Raw genomic sequence first — 10,250 nt, 5'->3', positions numbered from 1 at the left:
TGTGAGTTTGCAACATACTTAATTGGACAGGGAGGCACTATACTAGCTCCTCTATTGAGAGCAGATATATAGAATACTGCATTCAGTTAGGGTACCTCTTTTCCAGAAAGGTGTAGACAAATTTGAATGAATTCAGAGAAAAGCAACAAAAGTTAATGGAGGATTTAGGGACTGACTAATGGCTAAGTAAAAAACTTTTGGAAAGTTACACTTTTAGGGGTAGAGTATGGGAAGGGTATAAAACAAAAAGTTTAGGATTGTACAAGCTTGTAATTAGGAGTAGCTGGATGCAATGAAGAAAGGGAATTTTGAAATCTAATATCAGAGAATTTTCTGATAGGTTTACTTGTGCTGGGGAATTTTTTCCCACTGTAATAGGTTGGAAGCCTTATTTCCTAAGAGATTAAATATGGGATAAAATGGTTAGAAATATACAATGGTGAGAAATCTTACATTGGGTGGGGGTTGGACTATAACTGTTTTTCGGCTTTGATATAAATGTTTTATTAAAGTGGTGGATTAGAATAATGCTACTGCAATTTCTCTCTTCCATGTCCTTTTCTGATATTCCCCTTAAGGATGAAGATATCTTGCTCCCATTCTGTCCTTGATGGAGGTTCTTCTTTTCTGAAAACAGCTGAACTTACCTTTTGAAAGCCATGTTGTTAGAGTGGGTTCAAAATGAACTATAAGAGGCCTTGTTTATTCCATTTGAGTGTATTAAATGGAAGTTTTCTTGACCTAAAGCAATGGTTACAACTTTCATCAGATAAATTTTCACATTTAAACATTTAGGACTGTGAACTTGGACAATATTAGAATTCACATTTTAAAAAAACTGGATTTTAAGAACAATTTACAAAATAAAAGGGAAGAGATTGTATTAGGTATTTTGCAGGCGTTCTTATAGATGAAATACATGGACCTGTTTAAAATTTGCCACTTATCTTCCTCTTAAGTTATATATCTCCTTAGCTGCTACAATGTTTTGTTTATCCTATTTTAAAATAGAGAGTGGATCAGTGTAGGGGTTCTCTAAATTTGACCAGTTATAAATGGTAAATATTTCACTTAGCTGAGCAGTCTTTTGCACATGTTCACTATTTTTTCCACAAGTTGTATTAGGGTTTTTACCATTCAGCCTTAGTATGTGCGCACACAATCCACTGATTTATGCAGGACTAACATGGTTCATGTAGGATGATAACTTTAATTTTCTCTTTTTCCTTTTATATGGCAGCACTGCTCTGGAATTCTATTCAAAACAGAAGCAGGTATCTAGCTCCTACCTATAGCGGTTGTGGGCATGCAATTTTGTAACCTTGCCCCTGAGAAATATGGCAACATTCCGTGAAAACATAGTATAATTTTAGTCCATAGTTTAAGTACACTACCTCCAAACAAAGAACCCACCTGAATGCATAGCATGCTATAAAGTTGTGACCCAAGAGTACAACACAAGCTGTGTATCTATTTTTTCCCCTCTACAATTAAAAACACACTAACTTACAGTAACAACTGTCAAATTGGGATTATGAACATCAAGTACAGGAAGGGAGATACCTAGCAGTCAGGACTCTTGGGTTCTGTTACCAGCTGGGCCACTGACTTGCTCTTGTTGTTTTGGACAGATCACACAAACTGTGCCTCAGTTTCCCAATTTGTAAAATGAGGATAGTAGCTACCTCATGAGGTTAAGTATTTAGTCTGTGATCCCTGGACAAAAAGGCTGCGTAAGAGCCTCTTTATTTCATTCACTTTACAATACTTGCACCCTGTTATAAAAAAAGTCATAGTACCAAAAATTTTAATATCATGCAGTGATTAGCAAGAACTTCCAAGTATTAAGAAATATTTTAGTATTGAAAAAAAATTAGCATGGCTTCAGGAACTAGATGTCATATTGAAAGACCATTGATCCATCTAGTCTGGCATTCTGTGTTTATATCAGTGGCCTGTATCTTATGGTCTTGGGGGAAAAAAAAAAAACACACAAACCTCTGAGCAGTTTTGCGGTTCTAGACCATAGCGTAAGGGAAAAATTCCTTCCCTATTTCATCTGCCAATCAATATGCCTTAAAGAAAGGGTGGCTGATAGGGCAGAGCTTGCATCACAACTCTTTCTCTTGGTCTTATAACTTTTTAACTTAGTTGCTGAAAGTGCAAATATTAATCCTGCCTGCAGAATTCATTCAGTCCCTTTTAAAATGTTAATGTGTGACTGTTGGTCTGCTGTGTTCATGATGCTTTTGTCACTTTTCACATTAGCCAACCTCTCTCTCTCGTAAAATGTGATCCTGGTGAGAGATGCGAAGCTCTCTAATGAGGGCAAACCACTATCCTGTCCTGTGCCTTCTCTCTTTTCGGTTACTGGGCTGGGACCTTGTTCTGTTGATTAGTTAGCAGTCTGTCTCATTGAGGTAGTTTTTTTCAATAACACATTGACTGTACTTGGAGCAGGATTGGATACAAAGTGTTCTGAATGGGGAAACCATTTGAAATATATGAAGTCCCTTTACATTCAAGAGGTCAATATGTGCTGTGCTGCCAATTTTTTTGGTAACAGGATAATGCCACTAGTCAATCACTGGTGACTAGAGGCAACAGACATACTTCTAAACGCTGTTAGATAAAATGCTGTTACTTTGTCACAGCCCTGTAATCTGGTTATATACCTGATCACATTTAGCTTGAAGTGTTTGTAAGTAGCTGGTGTTGCCCACAGAGGCTTATTGTTCCCAAATATCAAGTAGTGTATTAGTATGTGTTGGTGATGAAAGGAGTTCCTGGGTTCAAAACTGGGATAAGTTCTGAAACAGGAGCCATTTCTAAACTGGTGTACCCAACACTGCAGAAGAATCCAGATGATGGTTATTCTTGTATGCTATCCAAAACTAAGGCTACATTTTTAACAGAACATGTTCTCACATCAACCGTATCATATTCTATTCCCTATAAATTTCACCTTTGATAGCCCAACATGTTTGAGAGATGACACATTATGTGGCCAATAAAAAGCTTTTCCAGTCCTTATGTTAGTCATCTTTAGAGTCAAAATCGTGTGTGATGCACCCCCCTCTCCCCACCAAAAAAAACATTTGCACAAGTGAAATATCCTAGTTTAATATATGTTGGGTCTGCATTACCAATACTTACTAGTAATGTACAAATAATTACACAAATCAGCTTATGAATACAGCAATCATGGGGAAAACAATTGCTATTAAACTTCTGATAAATCACAATAAACAACTTGTGGTGCCACCTCTTGAGGGCATAGATGTTGGCAGAGAATCAGTATTGTTTTAGACTCAGGCCAAGGTCATGCCTCGTGTCACAACACCCTTGCTATATGCTGCACCCATTCTTGTATGCAATTCCTACAAGCTTTAAATAGTGTGGTGCTTGCCTCTCCCTGGGTTCCTGTGTTGTTACAGACACTTCACCAAGATTGTCATCACATGCATATTCTTTGTCTAGAGATTAGGTAGTCTTACTAAACTAAAGTGTTGAGGGCCCTATACATATTTTCCATTTCTCCCTGTAGATTCATGGATCCCTGAATGCATCTCTGGTAATAGTAGATCTAGTTATAACTGGGAGGAAAGGCTGGTTGATTGAGATTGCTCTGGAACTATGTCTGCCTGCTGGAATTGCACCAACATGGCAGGTGATCCAGGATATTATGAAGAAAAACATGCTGAGAGAGCAATTAGGACTGGGTCTTGCATATGAGCACATGGTCTTCAGCTGCATGCAGTATACACTTACAGAACAGAACCCTCAGCATGCTTGTGAACATGTGAGACGAAAGCAAATACAAGGTTACCTAGTTTATTCATCGGCTTGGATATTGGCCACCCATATTTTTGTCGTCAGCAGAGAGAAAAGGTCAGTATGTCAGACCCACAGTCTGGCAACAGCTCTGGAGGCTAGTACATGCAGGAACTAATTTTCTGTGGAAATGAAAGCACGAATGGAGATGAGTACTCTAGCTATGCAGCATCTGAGTCTTTACAGTTGAGGCTACTTCTCCCCAGAAGTTCAAGAATGCTGCCCAGCAGCAGACTACTACCACCACCAGTGTAGTCCCTTAGGCAGGCTGTCAGTGTTGTCCTTCCTGTGGTTTCAGCCCAAGTCCCTCAGCTCAGCTTGCACCATCTGCTACCCTGAAGCCTTGTCTGTTTCCTGCTGTATACACATGTGTACCAAACTCTGTAAAATACCAAAGCAATAGTTACAAATGTGGGCATTTTGGTGGCATTGCTGATAGATACAGGCTCACGTTTTAAATCAGAAAAAGAAAGAGAAAAATGTGCTCACTCACCAATAAGGTCCCTGTAGGCACTATTCGTAGAGTACTCCAAGAAAAGATCCTCCAACTCATTCTCCTAGTCTTCTGTGCTTGAACTTTATCCGGTTCCTGCTGCTGGTATGCAGTGTGTTGAATCTGTGTAGAATCTCCACCGTTGGTAGGAAATCCTTGGAGCACATCTAATCTTCTCATTCCATAGAGCTCTGAAAACCAAGCACGTGCCAGTTACATGCCTTATTTTAGTCCACTGTAAGCACCAAAAAAGACATTCATATTCCACCTCCCTGCACACAAACGTAAGCACGACGTATCCCATTCTACTGCAACCCCTTGGAACAAAATCAATGAAGTAAAACTCCCAGACAGACTCCTGGATGGCAGGGTGCCTTAAGCATGTTAGTTGTAAGCAGCTTAGTCCTCCAGTTGTTTGGCTACGTGCCTTCAGAAGTCCAAGGGTGGTGGCTAGCATCAGCAATCTGTCAGTGTTGCCTTTTCTGTGGGTTCAGTGCTGTGGCCCTCAGGTGTGCACCATCTGCCATCTTCAAGCCTTGTTGTCTATGGTTCTCCTATATTGCTCTTGTCTGTTGTGAACTAAACTCTGTTAAATACAGAAAACGAACAATACTTAGAAATGTGTTCATTTTGGTGCTGCTGCTCCTGAATTTTACTTTAGTTGCCTATGACAAAAGGTAAAGCTTACATTTTTAAACCAGAAAGAAAGAAAAATGTGTTCACCTCACCAAGTATCCCAACTGTAGGCATTAATCCTGTTCTAAGAAAAAGTCGTACTCCCTGTCGTCCTGGTCTTCTGTGCTTGAACTTGGTCCTCCTGCTGCTGCTTCCACTGAGCCACTGTACACTGATGCATTGAATCACGATAGCATCTCCTGTTAGCTGGAAATCCTTGCAGCAGATTTCTAGTCTTTATCCATAGTAGATGTGCAATATGCTAGTCACTGTGTTTTGTCCAAGTTGATTTCTAAGCTTAAATATTAATGTTCATTTGAGAGAATATCCTCTCCACATTTGCATTGCTTAGTGGCATTGACAACCAAGAGTGTACTGTGCAAGTGCCATAAAGCAGTGGTTCTCAACCATTTTTTTTTTAATTTATGGACCCCTAAAAAATTTCGAATGGAGGTGGAGACACCTTTGGAAATTTTCGAATGGAGGTGCAGACCCCTTTGGAAATCTGTGTGTGTATATATAGTTGAATTGTGTTCAACCATTCAGTCTTAGTCTTTTGTTGACCCCTTAGACATAGTCCACAGGTTGAGAGAAACTGCCATAAAGCCCTTCTAACCACTTGTATTAATGTGTTTGTACACCTATACCCAGAACAGTAGAGCATTCTTGTCCTCTTTGTTTTGAGCAAAACTTGAGCAAGGTTTGAGAAATGGCTTCAGCTGTCCTCTCCTCCAAGGTAATCAAACCAAAAAAACACTGAAATACCTTTTTATAAATGTTTTGCTGAAATATCAGATTATAACACATAGCTGGCATTGAGCTCCACATCGCAATGTTATCAGGCTGCCGCCTTTGAATCTGGCGGTCTCCAGGAGAAATTTTGTACACCTGAATTGATTTTTAATTCAGAAATTGAAGTCAGTTGTTTTGGTGCAATATACTTCTTTGCATTTTCGACATCTGCATCTAGATCGCCAAAATTGGTGCCTGTTGATCCAAAACAATTGGCAATTATTTTCAGTTTCTCATAATCAAAAATTTTTTCACTCTTTGGTTCACAAGCAGTTAGTGCAGAAAACAAACTGGAGTTGAAGGTGAATCATCTGTCATGTGCAGCAAGAATTCTGTCCAGAATAGGATAGTAAAAATCAGATTTTTATAGATTCTTGAGTGCTCTTTGGAACATCATGTGTAGCTGACTGACCCAGCATACTAGGCACAAAAAAAACAAGGTGAGCTTGGATGATATTTTTTGTCATTTTTGTATCGTTGTCCTCAGCAGTTGTGACTGCTTGACCCTTAGAATAGCAATTGCAAGTTCCTTGGCAGTGGTTTCAACTTCATCAAATAGCTCCTCCCATTTGCTTTAGATTTTCTCATTTCTTGAAGAGCAGCAATATTGCTACCTTAATTACTATTCATTTTATACCTATTTATACTATAGTTTTAACTTTAAACCATATCCCTATACCTTTTGTTAATGGGAATGTACTAACCTTGTTGTCTTTACTCTTGCTGATTGTTTATGTGCTTCAGTAATAGATTTTGAATAGTTGCTGCATCCCTTGGTCTCAAGCTTAACACATTATCTACTATCTAATTGGCAGGTCCTACTCGCATCAGACCCGCACACGTCAGTCCGATGTGCATGCTGGTATATGTAAAGGAAAAGACAAAAATAAGTGCGAGTATTGTCATAAAAGAAAGGGGTAGAAAAGAGAGGAAAGAAAGGAAAAAAGATAGCAGAAAAGAAAAAATTACTGCTTGGTGTCAATTGTCCTTTTATCCAATAGTGGGTGCTATTGTCCTGATTCCCCATCGACCCTTCCCCGTTTTTAGTTTTTAGTACTGGGAGCTAGCAACTAAAACACCCCCACTGAATGTTAGTAACGGGGCAACAGTCCCCTTACATTCCCCCTTGCTAAAATTCTGCCACAGCCACAATATTCACACCAGTACATCCGGGCCCCATAGTAACAACATATACCCACATCGTATCATATCAAAAACCCATTAACAGTTATTAAAAGAACATTTAACATATTTAACATTCCACATCTACTTCTTTATACTATACATAACAATATTAATTAAAACACTACAAAGAACCAATAACATATTATCTCTACGTCTAACAGGACTTATTAGCCCTTTGGGACCTTCTTAAAACTGGTGGTTCGTTACTCTTATTTTCTGCTTCCCTGTTCGCAGGTAAAACTGGGTGAGTTTGAGGGATCTGGCCATTCCCGTTAGGGTTTGGGTTTATCGCACTCTGTTCCTCTCTGTATTCGGTTTGTGGGACTAAAACCATCCCCCAATTGGTTTCTGTCTCCTCAGGGTATGCTGCTCTGTGCCTCCTATGGTCCCTGACTGGACTAAGAGTGCATTGTTTTAGCTGCTCCCTATGTACTACTCTCTCAGGACCTCCTCGTTCAGGCCGGATGGTGTAAACTGGTAGCTCGGGATTGTTGTGAGTGACTACAATGTGGGGATTTGACTCCCACTTGTCCTGTATTTTATTACGCCCCCGGTGTCTATGGTTACGAACTAGCACACGGTCACCAGGCCTGATGAGAGCCCCACTGGACTTGCGATCATAAGTCCTTTTCCTACTTTGGGCTGTGTCTTTAGTTGTATTGAGAGCAACTTCACAGGCTATTTTCAGCCTGTCATGGTGACCTTTGACCCAGTCATCCAAATTGGTCACCTCATCCTCCTCAGGGCCCTCTCTGTCCAGAATATCCAACGGCAACCTGGGATCCCTCCCAAACATGAGATAAAAAGGAGCGTAACCTGTCGACGAATGGACATGGCTGTTACAGGCCAACACCAGCTCAGGGAGATGTTCCTGCCAGGCTCGCTTCTTTTCAGGTGGGAGTGTTCTTAGCATGTCATGCATTGTCCGGTTAAACCTCTGAGTGTTTCCCTGCGGGTGATAGGGTGTTGTTTGGCTTTTGGCTATGCCATACAGCTCACACAATTCAGATATCACCTCCGATTTGAAATTCCTCCCCTGATCCGAGTGTAACTGTGCTGGACAACCATAGTACACAAACCAGTGTTTTATGAGGGCTTCAGCCATTGTCCGCGCCGTCTGGTTTCTAGTTGGAACTGCGACAGTGAATCGGGTGAACATGTCCGTGAGAACCAGTACATTCTCATACCCCTCCGAAGATCTTTCTAACCGTGTGTAGTCCATCGCTAGGACCTCCATTGGGGCAGTTACGTTAGTACAGGTCAAAGGGGCACGGTTGGGAGGAAACACATCCTTGGCTAGGGTACACTGTTTGCACTGACGGACCCATGCTTGCACGTCACTACCCATCGTGGGCCAGTAATAGTTTCTCCTCATCACCTCAAGAGTGCTCCTGTCTCCAAAATGCCCCCCATGATCATGCCTGGCTTCATAAACTTGACAGCGTAGTGACACAGGCACCACTAACTGCCAAACTTCTTCGACATCTCGGGATATGTTACCCGGAACAGCACTCCACGGTGTAATCTAAGTCGTTCCCACTGTCTGGCTAGCTTCTTAGACTGGGGGTATCTAGCCCCAAATCTCCAGTCTGGCCTCCTTCGGCTCGTGACTGCCACTAAGACAGGTCCAATGTCACCTTCTCGTTGCAGAGTCTGAATCTCCTCCCATGAGTATCCCGAGATCATTGCACTCTCCGCTTTTACGAGGTTTTGTACTGCATCCTTTACCATCACTTTGTCCTCGGGTGTTGGATTCTTTAGCCACAAACACGTCCGCACAACATCTGCAGGAATAACTAGGAAGTCTTTCACCAGATTCTCGCCCTCTTCTGATTCCTCCTCCAGAGGCAATCTAAACAGGGTGTCAGCATTGATGTTCTATCTTCTAGGTTTATACTGTACTTCAAAAGTGAACTCAGTGAGTTGGGCCACCCACCGGTGTTCAGTTGCACCTAAATTAGCTGTTGCCAGGTATCGGAGTGGATTGTGGTCTGAGATTACTGTGAATTTAGAGTACACTAAATAATCCTTAAATTTTTCAGTGATAGCCCACTTCAAGGCCAGCAGTTCTAGTTTAAAAACACTGTAGTTCTTATTTCTTTCTGACCTCCTCGGCTCGCATATGCGATCACACGCTCGGCCCCCTCTTGCTTCTGGCTGAGCACTGCACCTAGGCTGTGCAGGCTTCCATCAGTTGTTACTATAAATGGCGGACTAAAGTCTGGATCTGCAAGGAAAGGTGGTGACATCAGCCGATGTCTTAATTCGTCAAAAGCTGTCTGACAGGCATCATCCCACACAAAGCATTGGTCCTTTCCCTTCTTTTGGGCCGGTTGTCCCACTAGTCCATAAAGGGATGCAATGTGCGCAAACTTTGGAACAAATCATCTATAATAGCTCATGAAACCTAGAGCCTGCCGCACTTGCTTGGCATTCCTGGGGACTGGCCAATTTTCCAGCGCCCTGGTCTTCTCATCTACCTGGATTCCATCCTTTGAAATCACATGGCCCAAGAATTTGACTTTTTCACGTAGGAGGCAGCACTTGCTTGGCTTCAGTTTCAATCCGTGTTCCTTCAATCGTGTGAAAACCAAGTCCAGTTTTTCCATATGACTCTCGAAATCCTTGGAAAACACAATAACATCGTCCAGGTATATCAGCAAAGTGTCTTGGATATAGTCTCCCAACACCCGCTCCATTAGTCTCTGGAATGTAGCAGGTGCATTACACAAGCCAAATGGCATATGTGTCCATTCAAACTGCCCAAATGGAGTCATCACTGCTGTCTTTTCCTGGTCTTGTTCTTCCACTGCAACCTGGAAATAACCAGAAGTTAAATTGAGGGTTGAAAACACTCTTGCACTTCCTAATGCATCCAGTGACTCTTCCACCCGGGGTAGCGGGTAAGCATCCTTGTGCGTTACCTCATTCAGTTTCCTGTAGTCACAGCAAAATCGCACCCCACCATCTTTTTTTATTACAGTCACCGCGGGTGATGCCCAGGGGCTGTGGCTTTCTTTAAGGACATCTTGAGTCACTAGGTCCAGGATGTGTTTTTTTTACCTCCTGGAACACTCGTGGTGAAATCCGTCTGTGTCTCTGTTTTATCGGAACAGCATCTCCAGTGGCTATTTGGTGGGTCACTGTGGTGGTGTAACCAAAGTCTCGCTCATCCCTGGAAAAGACCTCTTGATGTTTCTCCAGTAGCGCCCACAAATGGCTGGCTTGTGTAGGGGTTAACTGTTGTAGGTCCACTTGGACTGGAATGGGT

This window comes from Natator depressus, chromosome 2 (assembly GCF_965152275.1).
Source record: "Natator depressus isolate rNatDep1 chromosome 2, rNatDep2.hap1, whole genome shotgun sequence".
Lineage (NCBI taxonomy): Eukaryota > Metazoa > Chordata > Testudines > Cheloniidae > Natator > Natator depressus.
Note: the sequence above shows the minus strand (reverse complement) of the source record.